Source organism: Mytilus californianus, unplaced genomic scaffold, assembly GCF_021869535.1.
Source record: "Mytilus californianus isolate M0D057914Y unplaced genomic scaffold, xbMytCali1.0.p SCAF_8, whole genome shotgun sequence".
Classification (NCBI taxonomy): domain Eukaryota; kingdom Metazoa; phylum Mollusca; class Bivalvia; order Mytilida; family Mytilidae; genus Mytilus; species Mytilus californianus.
Window position 1 is genome coordinate 115,463,285 of NW_026262734.1, and position 20,340 is coordinate 115,483,624.

Here is a 20,340-nt window from a genome sequence, read left to right on the forward strand (position 1 = left end):
AGACTTTCATGGTCGTTTGACCTTTTTTAATCGACCGTCACTGATTAGTCTTTTGTACACGAAACACCCGTCTGGCGTACAAAATTACAATCATAACATCTTTGACTTTAATGCGTTTTTTTCCTTTGATATTCAATATTCGTTTTTTTTTCTTTGACTTGTAAATCTCTGATTAAAAAAATAAACGAATCTTATATTTGTTTAAATATGCTTAAAGTCATTATAGTACTGTAATTTAAGAGGAGATATGATTGATTGAATGTTATTTTCTGACCGTCCAGTGGCAAATACTTCCTGCATATTTATGACGGAAAGTAATGTAGAGAATAATTTTCAAACAAGAAATGCAAAGTGGCACGCGTTGTCGTTTAAAAAGAGAGGAATTACAAATCATAAGTCCAATAAATACAAACAACACCATGAATTACTAAAGATACATAATAGTGTTGGATAGTTTTGTTTGATCTTTATTACTGTTACACTTACACAATTAAATAATTAAAATTGTGACATGGTGTCTTCTTATGTCGTATGAATTTTAATGTATATTATTATTCACAGTTCTGTAATTTATTTTCGCCATCCGTAATGATTGCCTAAAATGTTAACTTGGTATGCCATACTTGATAGAAAAGCGGACGCGAAAGAAAGCACTTTTCACAAAAGCCACGGCGACGAATTCGAATTCGTCATTCATAAAACAAAATACGTGTTTCTGAAGGGTAAAGTTGTACAAAAATTTAATGTTGACACCAATATCGATCTGTTGGGTATAGAATTTATATTCAATTTTTTTTTGTTTAGAATACACCATTCCACGGAGATACATGCTTAACAAATCTCTGCAGTTTTTACCTTACAAAAGACATATCTTTGCTTCGACATGCCAATCCACGATTAACGTCTGTGTCACAGTGTTCTAAATATTGAAATTTAGTCAAATAGGAACTGTTTGATAATGAACCAATTATTAAATAACTTTGGTTTCATTTACATTCCCAAATTTCTCTGAAGTTTGTCACAGTTCCTTCTGATTTTGTGTCAAAACTCGACGGTCTGCTAAAATCTCACTTTAAATTCAGACAATAATACATACTGGAATATCCTGTGTTCCCTTTTCGTAGATGTAAAATGTACGTCATAAAGAAACTAGCTGTCACATACCGTAATATTGACATATCTTAACCGGATACGATCCGGACATTATTGTTATGTATTATGATACTCTCCTGTATAGAAGGTTAATTAAAGATAGTTTGTTATTGTCAATATGTCTTCGTACTTATTGAACATGGTATCAGCATGAACCATCACCCATCATAATGAAAATAAGCCATTCGTAGATGGAAGCAATCTTAAAAGTTGCATGAACAATCCAGCTACCCAAATTTATCACAATTATTAATGCACTATCAGGGTCACATCCAAAAATGTGCTGGGAGGCAACAGACCTAGTCTCCGCCTGGAAATCATTCCAAGAACATACAGAATTTTGGTTCGCGGGACCTCTAGCTAAAACTGCCGAAGCACAAAAATGTAATTATCTAATGATTTGGATTGGCAACAAAGGTAGGGACATATATTCAACCTGGGATCTCTCGGAAGATGACAAAAAGAAACTCGAAGTGTACTATCAGAACTTTGAAAAACACGTCCGCCCTAAATCAAACAAGATCTATTCACGATACAAATTTTTAAGCCGTGTACAAAAAGATATTGACACTTTTGAAGAATACCTCACCGACCTTAAAATATTGGTCAAAGATTGTGGATATGCGACGCCGGAGGAAATGGTCCGTGATGCCATTGTTTTTGGAACTAAAGACCACAAAGTTCGGGAAAAATGTATTACTGAAGGGTCCGAACTCTCGTTAGAAAAGGCTATACATTTCGCTAGAACTTATGAACTTTCTCAAGCACAACTTAAAATTATGGAAAGCGAAGATAAAACAATCAACATGTTAAACAAACAAGGATCAAGATCAAACAATTTTTCATCAGGTAAACAGTATGGCAAGCAATACACACCACAAAGGGGACCACCTAAAAATAACAAGGGGCAAGCAATCACCCAATTTCAAAAACAAATGTAAAAACTGTGGAGGTAAACATGAACGTAGAAAATGTCCTGCATTTTTGAAACAGTGCAACAAATGCCATAAATATAACCACTTTGCGTCCGTATGTCTGTCATCAAACAAATCATCAAAGAAAATGCACACTTTAGATATATGCAGTGAATCTGATGATGATGAACTTTTGTTGCTACAATTGACGATTCAGAATTGAATACCGATGAATGGACCGAAACAATCTACGTCAACGACGTACCAGTTCACTTTAAGCTAGACACAGGTGCAAAGTGCAACGTACTTCCCCTACACAAACTGAAATCCATTTATTCGCATCCTATCATCACAAAACAAGTATCGCCACTCCGTTCATACTCAGGACACATCATTGACACTGTTGGAATAATCCATCTTAGGTGTAGTTATAAATGCCAAGATCATGCCGTGAAATTTCACATTGTAGATTGCAATGTACAATCCGTCATAGGTGCCAAAACATGCGAAGCGATGAAACTCCTAAAGCGCATACATTCAATCACTCATACAAGCAATCTGCAAGAAACGACAAAACCATTTTTACCAGAAAAACTGGAACAACATTATGGAGATTTGTTCACAGGCTTGGGATGTCTACCAGGAACACATAAGATACGTTTCAACAAAACTGTAGCACCAATTGTACACGCACCGCGTGAGATACCCATAGCTATCAAAGACAAAGTCAAAGCTGAATTGATCGTATGGAAGACATTGGTGTAATCTTCAAACAGCAAGAACCTACACAATGGGTCAACTCAATGGTTACTGTCATTAAACCAAACGGCAAAATTCGAATCTGCATTGATCCACGTGATCTAAACGAGGCAATATTACGTGAACATTATCCGTTAAAAACAGTAGAAGAAGTTATCTCGCAAATGCCGAATGCTAAAGTCTTTAGTAAACTGGATGCCACCAGTGGATTTCGGCATATTCAACTAGACGAACCTATCTCAAAGCTATGCACATTTAATACACCATTTAGACGCTATAGATTTGTTCGTTTACTTTTTGAAATAAATTCAGCATCGGAAGTATTCCAGAAAATTGTGTCTGAAATGGTATCCGACATTAAAGGAGCAGAAGCGATAATCGACGACATTTTATTTGGGGATCTGACCAAAAAGAACATGATATGCGTCTCAAACAAGTTCTAGACAGAGCGCGTAAATACAACTTGAAACTCAGTGCGGGAAAATGCGAAATTAACAAACCGGAAGTAACATACGTTGGACACCGTCTAACAAGTGAAGGCGTGAAACCGGACCCAGAAAAAATCCGTGCAGTCAATAAAATGTCAAAACCGGAGTGCGTCAAGGATCTGCAAACCTTTATATTCAATATCTTGGCAAGTTTATGCCAAATATGTTAACAGTCAGTGCACCGTTAAGAACACCCCTAGAAACAAACACTGTGTGGCACTGAGATGAAATACAAGAAACTAGTTTTCAAAATTTGAAAGAAATGGCAACAAATGCACCACTGCTTCAATTCTACGATCCGAACAAACCGCTTACACTCAGTGTTGATGCTAGTTCAAAAGGACTTGGAGCTGTGCTGATACAAAATCAGAAACCAGTAGCGTATGCCTCACGTGCTCTTACTCAAACACAACAACGATATCCGCAGATCGAGAAAGAAACTCTTGCAAATGTTTATGGATGTAATAGTTCCATGAGTATGTATAAGGTCGCAGAGTTCAAATAGAGACAGTCAATAATCAATCTTCCTGAAACCGCTTCACCAAACACCGCCTAGATTACAGAGACTTTTAATAGCATTAGAAAAGTATGATCTTAAAGTTGACTATAAACCAGGCAAAGAGATGCATCTAGCAGATGATCTCAGTAGATCGTTCCTAAAAGAAACAAAGGAAGTATTAGTACCTAACTTACACGTGAATGACATTCATTTGATATCACACATGCCAATTGCACCAGAAATGTATGCTAATTTTCAGAAGGAAACTGCAAATGATGAGCACCTTTTGTAATTACAAGATGTCATATTTGATGGATGGCCATATGAAAAATCTGAACTTTTACACTCTTTGAGGCCATATTGGACTTTCCGTGATGAACTTTCAGTCATCGATAGACTTTTGTACAAGTCAAACAAAGCAATTGTACCAAAATTGCTACAAAATGAAATGTTGGACAAAATACACGAATCACATCTTGGGATCGTAAAGTGCAAAAGCCGTGCACGCGATGTACTATTCTGGATCGGCATGGGACAAGACATTGATGATTAAGTTAAAGCATGTGGACTTTGCGCTCAACATCAGTCTCTAAACGCAAAGGAACCGATGTTAATGCCGGAAATACAAGAGCCACCCTGGTCAAAACTTGCTGCCGACTTATTTGAATATCAAAAACAACACTATATACTAGTAGTTGACTACTACTCAAAATGGCCGGAAGTTATGAAACTGGACAATGAAACTAGCAAAAACACCATTGATTATTTAAAAGGACTAATGTCAAGATTTGGCAAATTAGTTTCTAACAATGGTCCTCAGTTTCCTTCATTAGAATTCAAAAGATGTGCTACCGAATATGGATTTAAACATACAACAAGCAGCCCACACTATGCTCAATCGAATGGACAAGCAGAAAGAAGTGTTCAAACCGTCAAGAAGCTAATTATGAAATCGAAGGATCCGCACAAAGCTCTTTTAGACTATCGAAACACACCGTTGGACATTGATCTTTCGCCAGCACAATTGTTCCTAAATCGGAGATTAAAAACATCACTACCTACTTCATTACCGCTATTGATGCCGCAAAACATCAACAACCGTGAAATTATCAAAAAACTCGAAATTCGCCAAAGGAAAGCTAAAACCAACTACAGATGGGTGCGGTCCTAACCTGTACAAAAGTTAATTTTGAGCAGACTTGTTGACTGCTTTTCAAGTTAACTTGGAAAATTTTAAGCAGACAAGCAAGTTAACTTTGTCGTTGGTAGACCAGACCTACGGTCTGCTTTTTAGGACTGCTGCAGACCTATTGACAGGTCTGCTCCAGACCAGACCTGTGGACAGGTCTGCTCCTGACCAGACCTGTGGACAAGTCTGCTATTGACCAGACGTGGGAACAGGTGTGCTTATGACAGATTACCGTGTTTATGACTTTTGATATCAGACCTGAGCTTTTAATATGTAAACAATAATCGCATCGTCCTTTTTTCCCTATATAGCAAATTTCTTTACTCGTTAGACTATCGATATTATACACATTAAAAAAAATCTTTTTTTCATTTCATGTATTCTTATATACATTAAACAATGGCTATAAAATTACACACTTGTGATCACATACAGCTATCATTGCAGAAAGGAAATTTTTTTATTTAATCAGAAGGCGGATAGAAAGGTTATCCAAAGCATCGGAACAATATTTTCATGTCATGGGATATCAACATCATTGTCGACGTTGCTTCGTTCCCCATTTTTTACAGTCTCTTCCTAAATTAAACTTTATGCATTACGTGGATATTTCATCGTAGTTCACCTTGTTTGCCTTGGATTTACGATTCTGTTTTCGACAAAATATTCTAACGAAAATTGTACAGTGTCCGGATACATAAGGTGTTGAATAATTATGAACAATCTCGTCAATTTCGTCAGATTTGTCTTTACGGATTAAAAATGATGATATGGGACTTCCAAAACAATATACTCGTTGTGCATATGAATGAAATAGTTGCCACTTGAGGTTTAGCTACAAACAAAATCAATCAACCGACATAATGTACCAACAGTATACTATTCCCAGAAGAGAACTTCATATACTTTTCATTATAAAGTAAAAATGAAATCAGACATGTCAGTGTTGGATGATGCAGTCAAATAGTTTTGTTATACACACCATCCTGAACTACTAACTTTAGTGATGGTCTAATATTATTAATACAGAGATGAAATGGTGACAATTTAAATTGATGCGGAAAAGATAATGCATCCATTGTTTTCCAATATTGCTGTCATTTGTATTATAATACAATACATCCTGACACAAACAAAACTTCTGATTAAATATAATGCAGCCATATAGATTTACATACTAAAGTGCAAATATGGTCAGTTTTAGTTGATACAGTCATAACGTTTTGCTATACCGGTCAGCCTGAGGTATCAAAAGTACTGAAATTTTGTTACATATCAATATATTGAGCAACAGGAGGACATGCTGGCACTCTAAATTTATGCGGACAAAATTTTGTATTCATTGTGTTCCAATATTACTGTCATTTGTATTATACATTAAATCCTGACATAAAAATATTACTGAATTATTATGCGGCTATATAGATTTACATAATAAAGTGCCAATATGGTCAGTTTTGGTTGATGCGGTCTAATAATTTTTTGCTATACAAGTCAGCCTGGGGTATCAAAACTACTGAAATTTAGTTACGTATCAATATATCATGTATATTGACCAACAGGAGGACATGCTGGCACTCTAAATTTATTCGGACAAAATTTTGTAGTTGTTGTGTTCCAATATTGCTGTCATTTGTATTATACATTAAATCCTGACAAAAAAATAGTTGCTGATTTACTATGCGGCTATATAGATTTACAAAATAAAGTGCAAATATGGTCAGTTTTGGTTAATGCGGTCAAATAATTTTGTTATACAAGTCAGCCTGGGGTATCAAAACTACTGAAATTTAGTTATGTATCAATATATCATGAAAATTGAACAAACGGAGGACATGCTGGCACTCTAAATTTATGCGGACAAAATTTTGTAGTTGTTGTGTTCCAATATTGCTGTCATTTGTATTATACATTAAATCCTGACATAAAAATAGTTGCTGATTTACTATGTGGCTATATAGATTTACAAAATAAAGTGCAAATATGATCAGTTTTGGTTGATACGGTCAAAAAATTTTGTTATAGGAGTCAGCCTAGGGTATCAAACCTACTGAAATTTTGTTACGTATAAATATATTGAACAAAAGGAGGACATGCTGGCACTCTAAATTTATGCGGACAAAAATTTGTAGTTGTTGTGTTCCAATATTGCTGTCATGTGTATTATACATTAAATCCTGACATAAAAATAATTGCTGATTTATTATGCGGCTATATAGATTTACAAAACAAAGTGCAAATATGGTCATTTTTGCTTAATGCGGTCAAATAATTTTGTTATAGGAGTCAGCTTGAGTTATCAAAACTACTGAAATTTTGTTGTGAGACAATATTTTGATTAAAAAGAGGACATGCTGGCAATCTAGATTTATACTGACAAAATTTTGTTTTCACATTATGTTCCAATATTGCTGTCATTTGTATTATACAATACATCCTGACATAAAATATTACTGAATTATTATGCGGCTATATAGATTTACATGATAAAGTGCAAATTTGGTAAGTTTTGGTTGATACGGTCAAATTATTTTGCTATACGAGTCTGCCTGGCGTATCAAAAATACTGAAATTTTGTTACGTATCAATATATTGAACAAAAGGAGGACATGCTGGCACTGTTAATTTATGCGGGTAATATTTTGTAGTGATTGTGTTCCAATATTGCTGTCATTTGTATTATATACTCTATCCCGACATAAAAATATTTCTGATTTACTTTACGGCTATATAGATTTACATTACAAAGTGCAAATATGGTTAATATGATTTAAAGAATTTGATATGTATTGGAATATATATTCAGCTCGTTAGCATTGTAACCATTATCGTTTTTTTAATATATAGAAAGGCAGATAACGGATATATTTGTATATAAACAAGCACAGTTTTATGCGTACTTTATTTACAAATAGATCACTTCAACACAGAGCTACATGTATTTAATCATGTTTATATCACGGAAGTATTAAATTGACTTTATTTTTTTATGTTAATACCAAGAAACAAAGACATTAAAAGATATTAAAAAAAATCGATGTAGAGCGGTCCTGGTTACAAGTTAACTTAGTGTTGAGCTGACCAGGCCAAAAGTTAACTTGAGATCAGGTCTGGTTCGATCGGAGTTGTCAAAATCAAAGTTAACTTGTGTTAACTTATGACAGAACTGGTTTCGAAGTTAACTTATATCAATAGCGGACCTGTTTCCTAGTTAACTTTTTCGGCAGACATAAAAACAGTCCTAGGACCAAGTCTGCTTTTCAAGTTAACTAGATTGTGGTCCTAGGACTGGTCAGAGCAGTCCTAAATCCAAATGACTGGTTATCAAGTTAACTTGCTGTACAGATTAGGACTGCACCCATCTGTATGATAAATATTGTGGACCTGAATTGAAACAGCTAAAACAAGGAGACTCTGTTGTAATGTACACAGATGGAAAATGGAAAGCAGGAAAAATAATTCAAAAACACCACACTCCTCGCTCTTATGTAGTACAGACATCAGATTGCAAACGTTACAGAAGAAACCGTAGGCATATAACACCAACAGCTTACAATGATAACACAGTTGAAAAAGAACATTTCAAGAACAATCACAATTCAACCGTCCGTAAAACTTCTACTGTCTGTAAAACTTCACAAACATTAGACCGCAGTGAAACCGTTGCGTCCGAGGAAAATGAAAATATGGAACCATCTAAGTCACCCGTGACAAGATCTGGAAGAACAGTAAAAGTGCAAACCAAATTAAATGACTATGTGAATTAATGTTGTTGAACTGTCAAGTAGTTGCTAGAAAGCATTTAGTTAGTTATCAGAAAAGACAATAAATAGACTTTAAGTTAAATAGGAAAAGAGACATTAATCTAGTCAGTATTAATTTCTAGTCAAAACCATTTCAGTATTAATATCAACTGGGTAATACTCAAATTCATTTATTCATTTAATCATTTCATTTCATCTTTTAGAAAAAGGGGGATGTCACATACCGTAATATTGACATATCTTAACCGGATACGATCCGGACATTATTGTTATGTATTATGATACTCTCCTGTATAGAAGGTTAATTAAAGATAGTTTGTTATTGTCAATATGTCTTCGTACTTATTGAACATGGTGTCAGCATGAACCATCGCCCTTCATAATGAAAATAAGCCATCCGTAGATGGAAGCAATCTTAAAAGTTGCAAGAACAATCCAGCTACCCAAATTTATCACAATTATGGATGCACTATCAGTGTCACATCCCAAAATGGACTGGGAGGCAACAGACCTAGTGTCCGCCTGGAAATCTTTCCAACAACATACAGAATTTTGGTTCGCGGAACCTCTAGCTAAAACTGCCGAAGAACAAAAATGTAACTATCTAATGATTTGGATTGGCAACAAAGGTAGGGACATATATTCAACCTGGGATCTCTCGGAAGATGACAAAAAGAAACTCGACGTGTACTATCAGAACTTTGAAAAACACGTCCGCCCTAAATCAAACAAGATCTATTCACGATACAAATTTTCAAGCCGTGTACAAAAAGACATTGACACTTTCGAAGAATACCTCACCTTAAAATATTGGTAAAAGATTGTGGATATGCGACGCCGGAGGAAATGGTCCGTGATGCCATTGTTTTTGGAACTAAAGACCACACAGTTCGGGAAAAATGTATTACTGAAGGGTCCGAACTCTCGTTAGAAAAGGCTATAAATTTCGCTAGAACTTATGAACTTTCTAAGGCACAACTTAAAACTATGGAAAGCGAAGATAAAACAATCAACATGTTAAACAAACAAGGATCAAGATCAAACAATTTTACATCAGGTAAAAAGTATGCCAAGCAATACACACCACAAAGGGGACCACCTAAAAATAACAAGCGGCAGTCACCCAATTTCAAAAACAAATGTAAAAACTGTGGAGGTAAACATGAGCGTAGAAAATGTCCTGCATTTGGGAAACAGTGCAACAAATGCCATAAATATAACCACTTTGCGTCCGTATGTCTGTCATTAAACAAATCATCAAAGAAAATGCACACTTTAGATATATGCAGTGAATCTGATGATGATGAACTTTTTGTTGCTACAATTGACGATTCAGAATTGAATACCGATGAATGGACCGAAACAATCAACGTCAACGACGTACCAGTTCACTTTAAGCTAGACACAGGTGCAAAGTGCAACGTACTTCCCCTACACAAACTGAAAACCATTTATTCGCATCCTATCATCACAAAACAAGTATCGCCACTCCGTTCATACTCAGGACACATCATTGACACTGTTGGAGTAATCCATCTTAGGTGTAGTTATAAATGCCAAGATCATGCCGTGAAATTTCACATTGTAGATCGTAATGTACAATCCGTCATAGGTGCCAAAACATGCGAAGCGATGAAACTCCTAAAGCGCATACATTCAATCACTCATACAAGCAATCTGCAAGAGACGACAAAACCATTTTTACCAGAAAAACTGGAACAACATTATGGAGATTTGTTCACAGGCTTGGAATGTCTACCAGGAACACATAAGATACGTATCAACAAAACTGTAGCACCAGTTGTACACGCACCGCGTGAGATACCCATAGCTATCAAAGACAAATGTAAAGCTGAATTGATCGTATGGAGGACATTGGTGTCATCTTCAAACAGCAAGAACCTACACAATGGGTCAACTCAATGGTAACTGTCATTAAACCAAACGGCAAAATTCGAATCTGCATTGATCCACGTGATCTAAACGAGGCAATATTACGTGAACATTATCCGTTAAAAACAGTAGAAGAAGTTATCTCGCAAATGCCGAATGCTAAAGTCTTTAGTAAACTGGATGCCACCAGTGGATTTCGGCATATTCAACTAGACGAACCTAGCTCAAAGCTATGCACATTTAATACACCATTTGGACGCTTAAGATTTGTTCGTTTACCTTTTGGAATAAATTCAGCATCGGAAGTATTCCAGAAAATTGTGTCTGAAATGGTATCCGACATTAAAGGAGCAGAAGCGATAATCGACGACATTTTATTTGGGGATCAGACCAGAAAGAACATGATATGCGTCTCAAACAAGTTCTAGACAGAACGCGAGAATACAAATTGAAACTCAGTGCCGGAAAATGCGAAATTAACAAACCGGAAGTTACATACGTTGGACACCGTCTAACAAGTGAAGGCGTGAAACCGGACCCAGAAAAAATCCGTGCAGTCAATAAAATGTCAAAACCGGAGTGCGTCAAGGATCTGCAAACCTTTATATTCAATATCTTGGCAAGTTTATGCCAAATATGTTAACAGTCAGTGCACCGTTAAGAACACCCCTAGAAACAAACACTGTGTGGCACTGAGATGAAATACAAGAAACTAGTTTTCAAAATTTGAAAGAAATGGCAACAAATGCACCACTGCTTCAATTCTACGATCCGAACAAACCGCTTACACTCAGTGTTTATGCTAGTTCAAAAGGACTTGGAGCTGTGCTGATCCAAATCAGAAACCAGTAGCGTATGCCTCACGTGCTCTTACTCAAACACAACAACGATATCCGCAGATCGAGAAAGAAACTCTTGCAAATGTTTATGGATGTAATAAATTCCATGAGTATGTATATGGTCGCCGAGTTCAAATAGAGACAGACAATAATCAATCTTCCTGAAACCGCCTCACTAAACACCGCCTAGATTACAGAGACTTTTAATAGCATTAGAAAAGTATAATCTTAAAGTTGACTATAAACCAGGCAAAGAGATGTATCTAGCAGATCATCTCAGTAGATCGTTCCTAAAAGAAACAAAGGAAGTATTAGTACCTGACTTACACGTGAATGACATTCATTTGATATCACACATGCCAATTGCACCAGAAATGTATGCTAAATATCAGAAGGAAACTGCAAATGATGAGCACCTTCAGGAATTACAAGATGCCATATTTGATGGATGGCCATATGAAAAATCTGAATGTTTACACTCTTTGAGGCCATTTTTAACTTTCCGTGATGAACTTTCAGTCATCGATGGACTTTTGTACAAGTCAAACAAAGCAATTGTACCAAAATACACGAATCACATCTTGGGATCGTGAAGTGCAAAAGCCGTGCACGTGATGTACTATTCTGGATCGGCATGGGACAAGACATCGAGGATAAAGTTAAAGCATGTGGACTTTGCGCTCAACATCAGTCTCTAAAAGCAAAGGAACCGATGTTAATGCCGGAAATACCAGAGCCACCCTGGTCAAAACTTGCTGCCGACTTATTTGAATATCAAAAACAACACTATCTACTAGTAGTTGACTACTACTCAAAATGGCCGGAAGTTATGAAACTGGACAATGAAACTAGCAAAAACACCATTGATTATTTAAAAGGACTAATGTCAAGATTTGGATATATTGACAAATTAGTTTCTGACAATGGTCCTCAGTTTTCTTCATTAGAATTCAAAAGATTTGCTACCGAATATGGATTTAAACATACAACAAGCAGCCCACACTATGCTCAATCGAATGGACGAGCAAAAAGAAGTGTTCAAACCGTCAAGAAGCTAATTATGAAATCGAAGGATCCGCACAAAGCTCTTTTAGACTATCGAAACACACCGTTGGACATTGATCTTTCGCCAGCACAATTGTTCCTAAAAGGGAGATTAAAAACATCACTACCTACTTCATTACCGCTATTGATGCCGCAAAACATCAACAACCGTGAAATTATCACAAAACTCGAAATTCGCCAAAGGAAAGCTAAAACCAACTATGATAAACATTGTGGACCTGAATTGAAACAGCTAAAACAAGGAGACTCTGTTGTAATGTACACAGAAGGAAAATGGAAAGCAGAAAAAATAATTCAAAAACACCACACTCCTCGCTCCTATGTAGTACAAACATCAGATGGCAGGCGTTACAGAAGAAACCGTAGGCATATAACACCAACAGCTTACAATGATAACACAGTTGAAAAAGAACATTTCAAGAACAATTACAATACAACCGTCCGTTGAACTGTCAAGTAGTTGCTAGAAAGCATTTAGTTAGTTATCAGAAAAGACAAAAATTGGCTTTAAGTTAAATTGGAAAAGAGACATTAATCTAGTCAGTATTAATTTCTAGTCAAAACCATTTCAGTATTAATTTCAACTGGGAAATACTCAAATTCATTTATTCATTAAATCATTTCATTTCAACTTTTAAAAAAGGGGGATGTCACATACCGTAATATTGACATATCGTAACCGGATAAAATCCGGACATTATTGTTATGTATTATGATACTCTCCTGTATAGAAGGTTAATAAAAGATAGTTTGTTATAGTCATCTATATGTACTTATTGAACACTAGCCATTATAGCACGACTAAAAATCCGTCGTCGGATCCAGTGAATACCGGAAATCATCTCCGGTCCGCAGTTCGTTTAAATATTTCGATAATTCAATGAAAATACGAAGATTTTTTTCACCTTTTTTTAATTTTTAACTATGAGCGTACCTACGGCCCACTAAGATATTTGAACTGCATTGACATTTATATTCAAGGAATGTCACGTATAAATATGATCGTGGGCCGTAGGTACGCTCATAGTTTAAAATGCAGAAACAGGTTTAAAAGCTGCCATGTTTCTGCCCTTTTCGCGAATCATGAGCTGTTTACAGCAAAAAAGCATGAATAAAATCAGCGGAAGTTCACAAATCTATTGATGTTTACAAAAATATAGGTTTTAAACTTTAAAAATATAATATTATAATTTATGGCACGTCGCTTTTAATTTGAACGAAAATCATGGGGCCGTTCTCTGATGCTTAGGGACCGTTCAATATTTATCAGAAGGATGGGCCGTTGCATTCTTAATATTGTTTCATTAAAAAACTTGATGCCCATCCTTTTAAATTCTGCAAAAAAGTGCTTGCCCATCTCAAAAAATCTATTAAAAAAGTGCTTGCCCATCTCAAAAAATCTATTAAAAAAGTGCTTGCCCCTCTTAAACTTAAAGACAACCAATAATGATATAGGTTCTTTTTCTATTTTAATGCTTGCATGTTTATGTCTGGAAATCAAAGAATAGACTTTGGTGTATATATTATATATTTATATGTTTCAGAATCAGAAATTATTTAAATCAATTTAAGTCATGAATATACATCATTGTACATGTATATATTTGATTGTATAAGTACAGCCTGATACAATATACCTATAAACATCACAATTACATCTCAATCCATAAGTCATAGTATACTATATCAGCAAGCCTTTAATAGAGACTTAAGAAGTGCTAACACTATTCACACAAATCATAAATAGATGAAGAAATATTAACCATACTACTAAATGTACTAAGTTTATATTTATTCTGAAATCTATCTAGGAGTGGATCAGTTTGTAAATAAACTGATGCAGTTACTACATTAAATTATATAAGTGCCTAAGAATGTAACTTTAACACACTAATGAGTGTTATAAAATTAGTTGTTGTATTATTCACGCAATATTTCGCTAAACAAATCAGCTTCATCAGGCGCGTGCAGCCAACCAGGTAAAAGTTTGTAAAGAAATTTTTGCAGCTCAATGTTAGATGTCTAGAAAAATATTTTTGCCGCTTATTGTACATAGCAATTCTTAAATCAAAACAAATAGTAATTTCAGTTAAATAAATGAAGTTCAGGATGCATTCCTTTGGTTTTGGGTAGAACTGTTTTTCTTCTCTCTCATTAAGTCCATCAGGTTCAAGAGTACGTAGCTGGTGCATCCAGAACCTTTCTCTCTGTTTTCTCCTTTGGGAGTCCCAATTTTGGTTTACCTCAATTATTTGAAAGGTGATATTTTCAAAAGTATGTCCTGTTCTTAAGAGGTGTCTCGTCATATGTTAAAGTTTTTAACATTGATCTACTAAACAATCTAACTAATTTCAAATTGAAATTATTAGATAGGGGTTATGATAACGTTGAAACAGATGATAGTATTACTGATGCTTTATCAATTGACCGTACGGAATTACTACAACAAAACAAATCAAAAGAAAAACAAATTATTCCATTAGTTTTAATAACTAAACATAATACATATATACGTAAAATAAAGAAACGTAAAATGAAACACTGGCATTTATTACAGTTTGACGAAGAATGTGTACAAATATTCAATACAACACCAACAGTTGCGTATAGCAAACACAAAAGTGTTGGAGATATGCTTTGCAGATCAAAGTTAACGACTTAAACATAAAATTGACAGTTAGACCCCTGATGATGGCAGATCTGTCATAATAACCAGATCTATTGAAGAAGAATGTAAATATAAATATATCAATATGTACATGAATAACTTTCATATTTGATTATATTCAAATAATGCATCTTAAAATGACCATCCCAAGCTTAACTGCCGAAACACTAACGTAGTGTCGTGTCCTATCATGTAATATGGGATGCGTGGTTGCATGGGTGTTTTATTATAACAAAACAGGTGAAACTACATCATCAAATCAATTATTTCTTACCAATACATCTATGCATGTATTATTGAATTATTAAAGTAATAATAAAATAGGTATTTATCTACATAGTTTTGTTCAAAGCGAAACTAATAGTAATATTGACCGACTATTTCAAATATTTAAGTATATGAAAATATACAATTATGTATTACAGGATGAAATAATGAGATCTTACTTTGATTCTCTGAAGATATATACTGTTACAAAAATAGAAGATTATGTCCTAGACATAATATTGAGATGTTTGGATTGCTTAAGGACTCGTTTATATTTAAACATCTCTGAAGATACATGCTGTTACAAGAAAAGGAGAATTGTATCTTAGGAATTGTATTGAGATGTTTGGATTGCTTAAGGACTCGTTTATATTTAAACATATCTGAAGATATATGCTGTTACAAGAAAAGGAGAATTGTATCTTAGGAATTGTATTGAGATGTTTGGATTGGTTAAGGACTCGTTTATATTTAAACATCTCTGAAGATATATGCTGTTACAAGAAAAGGAGAATTGTATCTTAGGAATTGTATTGAGATGTTTGGAATACTTAAGGACTCGTTTTTATTTAAACATCTCTGAAGATATATGCTGTTACAAGAAAAGGAGAATTGTATCTTAGAAATTGTATTGAGATGTTTGGATTGCTTAAGGACTCGTTTTCATTTAAACATTGTATGCACGAAGCCTCCGCTTCACCCACGTAGCTCCTACCTTCGTATTGCCTTGCTTTGCGCTTGGTGATCTCCGAATAATCTTAGTATAACCCCTGAGATTAAAATTCATATATATCAAATCTGCTATATAAATGCATTAGTTCACTAGGAGAAAGGGTTAACTTGAAGCACCTAAGTAGCCTTTGTAATTAAACGAGAAAAATACTGGGGTTCCCAAAATTTGGTGAATCATTTTTCTGTTTCTTGTCTTTCATTCACTCAGATAATATTTAAGTACAAATGACCACCTTGCATGGCAGCAAGGACAAATTTATAGCTCTAACAAATATGTTTGGGGATTCAATATGACGCCGAACATTAATAACCAATAAGAATGCAGAGTGTGTGCGCATTACGGTTTCGATGGCATTCCGTCTCTTAAAAATATTTCCTTCAGAATACTTTTAAAGCCGCTACTGTTAACTGCAACACATATACATACATAACTCTCTCCAATAGAGATTTAATATTTCGCATATTATTACACATTAATGTCTCCAATAGGGATTAATTATCCAGGCAATTAAATACATATTAATCTCTCCAATATAGTTTAATTATTGTAACAACTACTACAACACTTATCTCTCCAACAGAGACAGTGATCAGAAAGATAGAATTCATCTTATTTATAATTGCTTGTTAAAAGGTCAATTTGAATTTACTACTAAACGTAAACAAATCAACGCGAGAAACTAAAAATAGTGTATAAGAAAAACAGACACATGAAGTCTCGTGATAAGAGAAAGAAAACAAGCAAACGGGGTTTTGGCGCAGACGAAATTGATCCCATAATAACGACAACAATGAGAAGAACAAGAGAAAGTGCATTACGGTACAAAGCATTGAATAAAGGGAAATCACCACCTTTATGTTTTATAACAAAATATAATCCTAGAGTTAAACAACTGTGAACAACTGTAAGAAGACACTGGCACTTAATTTGGAATGAGAGCACAGCAAACTAACTACAGAAACACAAGAATTTAAAAGAATATTTAACATCTTCTAAACTTAAATAGAATATAGCAGATTAAGCTATATCACAATATTTGCAGTTTAATATAAAGAAAACAGTGGGATGAATCACCGAGTGTCGTGCCCCAGAATTTCCGTTTATTTTTATCATGTTGCTGTAAGGCTAGGGCACCTGATGAGGATAATGCCTAGGTAATATAAAACCTAAATCGAAACACCAGGTGAAACTACATCATCAAATCAATTATTTCTTACCAATGCGTGTATTATTGAATTATTGAAGTAATAATAAAATAGGTATTTACCTACATAGTTTTGTTCAAAGCGAAACTAATAGTAATATTGACCGACTATTTCAAATATTTATGAATATGATAATATACAATGTATGTATTACAGGGTGAAATAATGAGATCTTACTTTGATTCTCTGAAGATATATACTGTTACAACAATAGAAGATTATGTCCTAGACATAATATTGAGATGTTTGGATTGCTTAAGGACTCGTTTATATTCAAACATCTCTGAAGATATATGCTGTTACAAGAAAAGGAGAATTGTATCTAAGGAATTGTATTCAGATGTTTGGATTGGTTAAGGACTCGTTTTTATTTAAACATGTCTGAAGATATATGCTGTTACAAGAAAAGGAGAATTGTATCTTAGGAATTGTATTGAGATGTTTGGATTGCTTAAGGACTCGTTTTTATTTAAACATCTCTGAAGATATATGCTGTTACAAGAAAAGGAGAATTGTATCTTAGGAATTGTATTGAGATGTTTGGATTGGTTAAGGACTCGTTTTTATTTAAACATTGTATGCACGAAGCCTCCGCTTCACCCACGTAGCTCCTACCTTCGTATTGCCTTGCTTTGCGCTTGGTGATCTCCGAATAATCTTAGTATAACCCCTGAGATTAAAATTTATATATATCAAATCTGCTATATAAATGCACTTTTGCGCATTTTTGCGCCTGTCCCAAGTCAGGAGCCTCTAGCCTTTGTTAGTCTTGTATTATTTTTAATTTTAGTTTCTTGTGTACAATTTGGAGTTTAGTATGGCGTTCATTATCACTGAACTAGTATATATATTTGTTTAGGGGCCAGCTGAAGGACGCCTCTGGGTGCGGGAATTTCTCGCTGCATTGAAGACCTGTTGGTGACCTTCTGCTGTTGTCTGTTCTATGGTCGGGTTGTTGTCTCTTTGACACATTCCCCATTCCCATTCTCAATTTTATTAGTTCACTAGGAGAAAGGGTTAACTTGCACTTGAAGCACCTAAGTAGCTTTTGTAATTAAACGAGAAAAATACTGGGGTTCCCTAAATTTGGTGAATCATTTTTCTGTTTCTTGTCTGTCATTCACTCAGATAATATTTAAGTACAAATGACCACCTTGCATGGCAGCAAGGACAAATTTATAGCTCTAACAAATATATTTGGGGATTCAATATGACGCCGAACTTTAATAACCAATTAGAATGCAGAGTGTGTGCGCATGACGGTTTCGATGGCATTCTGTCTCTTAAAAATATTTCCTTCAGAATACTTGTAAAGCCGCTACTGTTAACTGCAACACATATGCATACATAACTCTCTCCAATAGAGATTTAATATTTCGCATATTAAAACACATTAATGTCTCCAATAGGGATTAATTATCCAGGCAATTAAATACATATTAATCTCTCCAATATAGTTTAATTATTGTAACAACTACTACAACACTTATCTCTCCAACAGAGACAGTGATCAGAAAGATAGAATTCATCTTATTTATAATTGCTTGTTAAAAGGTCAATTTGAATTTACTACTAAACGTAAACAAATCAACGCGAGAAACTAAAAATAGTGTATAAGAAAAACAGACACATGGTGTCTCGTGATAAGAGAAAGAAAACAAGCAAACGGGGTTTTGGCGCAGACGAAATTGATCCCATAATAACGACAACAATGAGAAGAACAAGAGAAAGTGCATTACGGTACAAAGCATTGAATAAAGGGAAATCACCACCTTTATGTTTTATAACAAAATATAATCCTAGAGTTAAACAACTGTGAACAACTGTAAGAAGACACTGGCACTTAATTTGGAATGAGAGCACAGCAAACTAACTACAGAAACACAAGAATTTAAAAGAATATTTAACATCTTCTAAACTTAAATAGAATATAGCAGATTAAGCTATATCACAATATTTGCAGTTTAATATAAAGAAAACAGTGGGATGAATCACCGAGTGTCGTGCCCCAGAATTTCCGTTTATTTTTATCATGTTGCTGTAAGGCTAGGGCACCTGATGAGGATAATGCCTAGGTAATATAAAACCTAAACCGAAACACCAGGTGAAACTACATCATCAAATCAATTATTTCTTACCAATGCGTGTATTATTGAATTATTGAAGTAATAATAAAATAGGTATTTACCTACATAGTTTTGTTCAAAGCGAAACTAATAGTAATATTGACCGACTATTTCAAATATTTATGAATATGATAATATACAATGTATGTATTACAGGGTGAAATAATGAGATCTTACTTTGATTCTCTGAAGATATATACTGTTACAACAATAGAAGATTATGTCCTAGACATAATATTGAGATGTTTGGATTGTTTATATTTAAACATCGCTGAAGATATATGCTGTTACAAGAAAAGGAGAATTGTATCTTAGGAATTGTATTGAGATGTTTGGATTGCTTAAGGACTCGTTTTTATTTAAACATGTCTGAAGATATATGTTGTTACAAGAATAGGAGAATTGTATCTTAGGAATTGTATTGAGATGTTTGGATTGGTTAAGGACTCGTTTATATTTAAACATCTCTGAAGATATATGCTGTTACAAGAAAAGGAGAATTGTATCTTAGGAATTGTATTGAGATGTTTGGATTGGTTAAGGACTCGTTTTTATTTAAACATTGAATGCTAAAATTTCTGCTGAAAATATACAAAGGTTGAGTGTTTGAAACACTTGTCTATACAGCCACTTTGTATTGGAAACAAGTCTGAGTATAGAAACCGTTAATGACAGCACCTGTGCAAAATATTGTAGAAAAAATCATTAACGCTGTTCATTAAATTAGAAACCAAATATAGAATATTATTAAAAGTGATCTCTTAAGTTCCTTATTATAG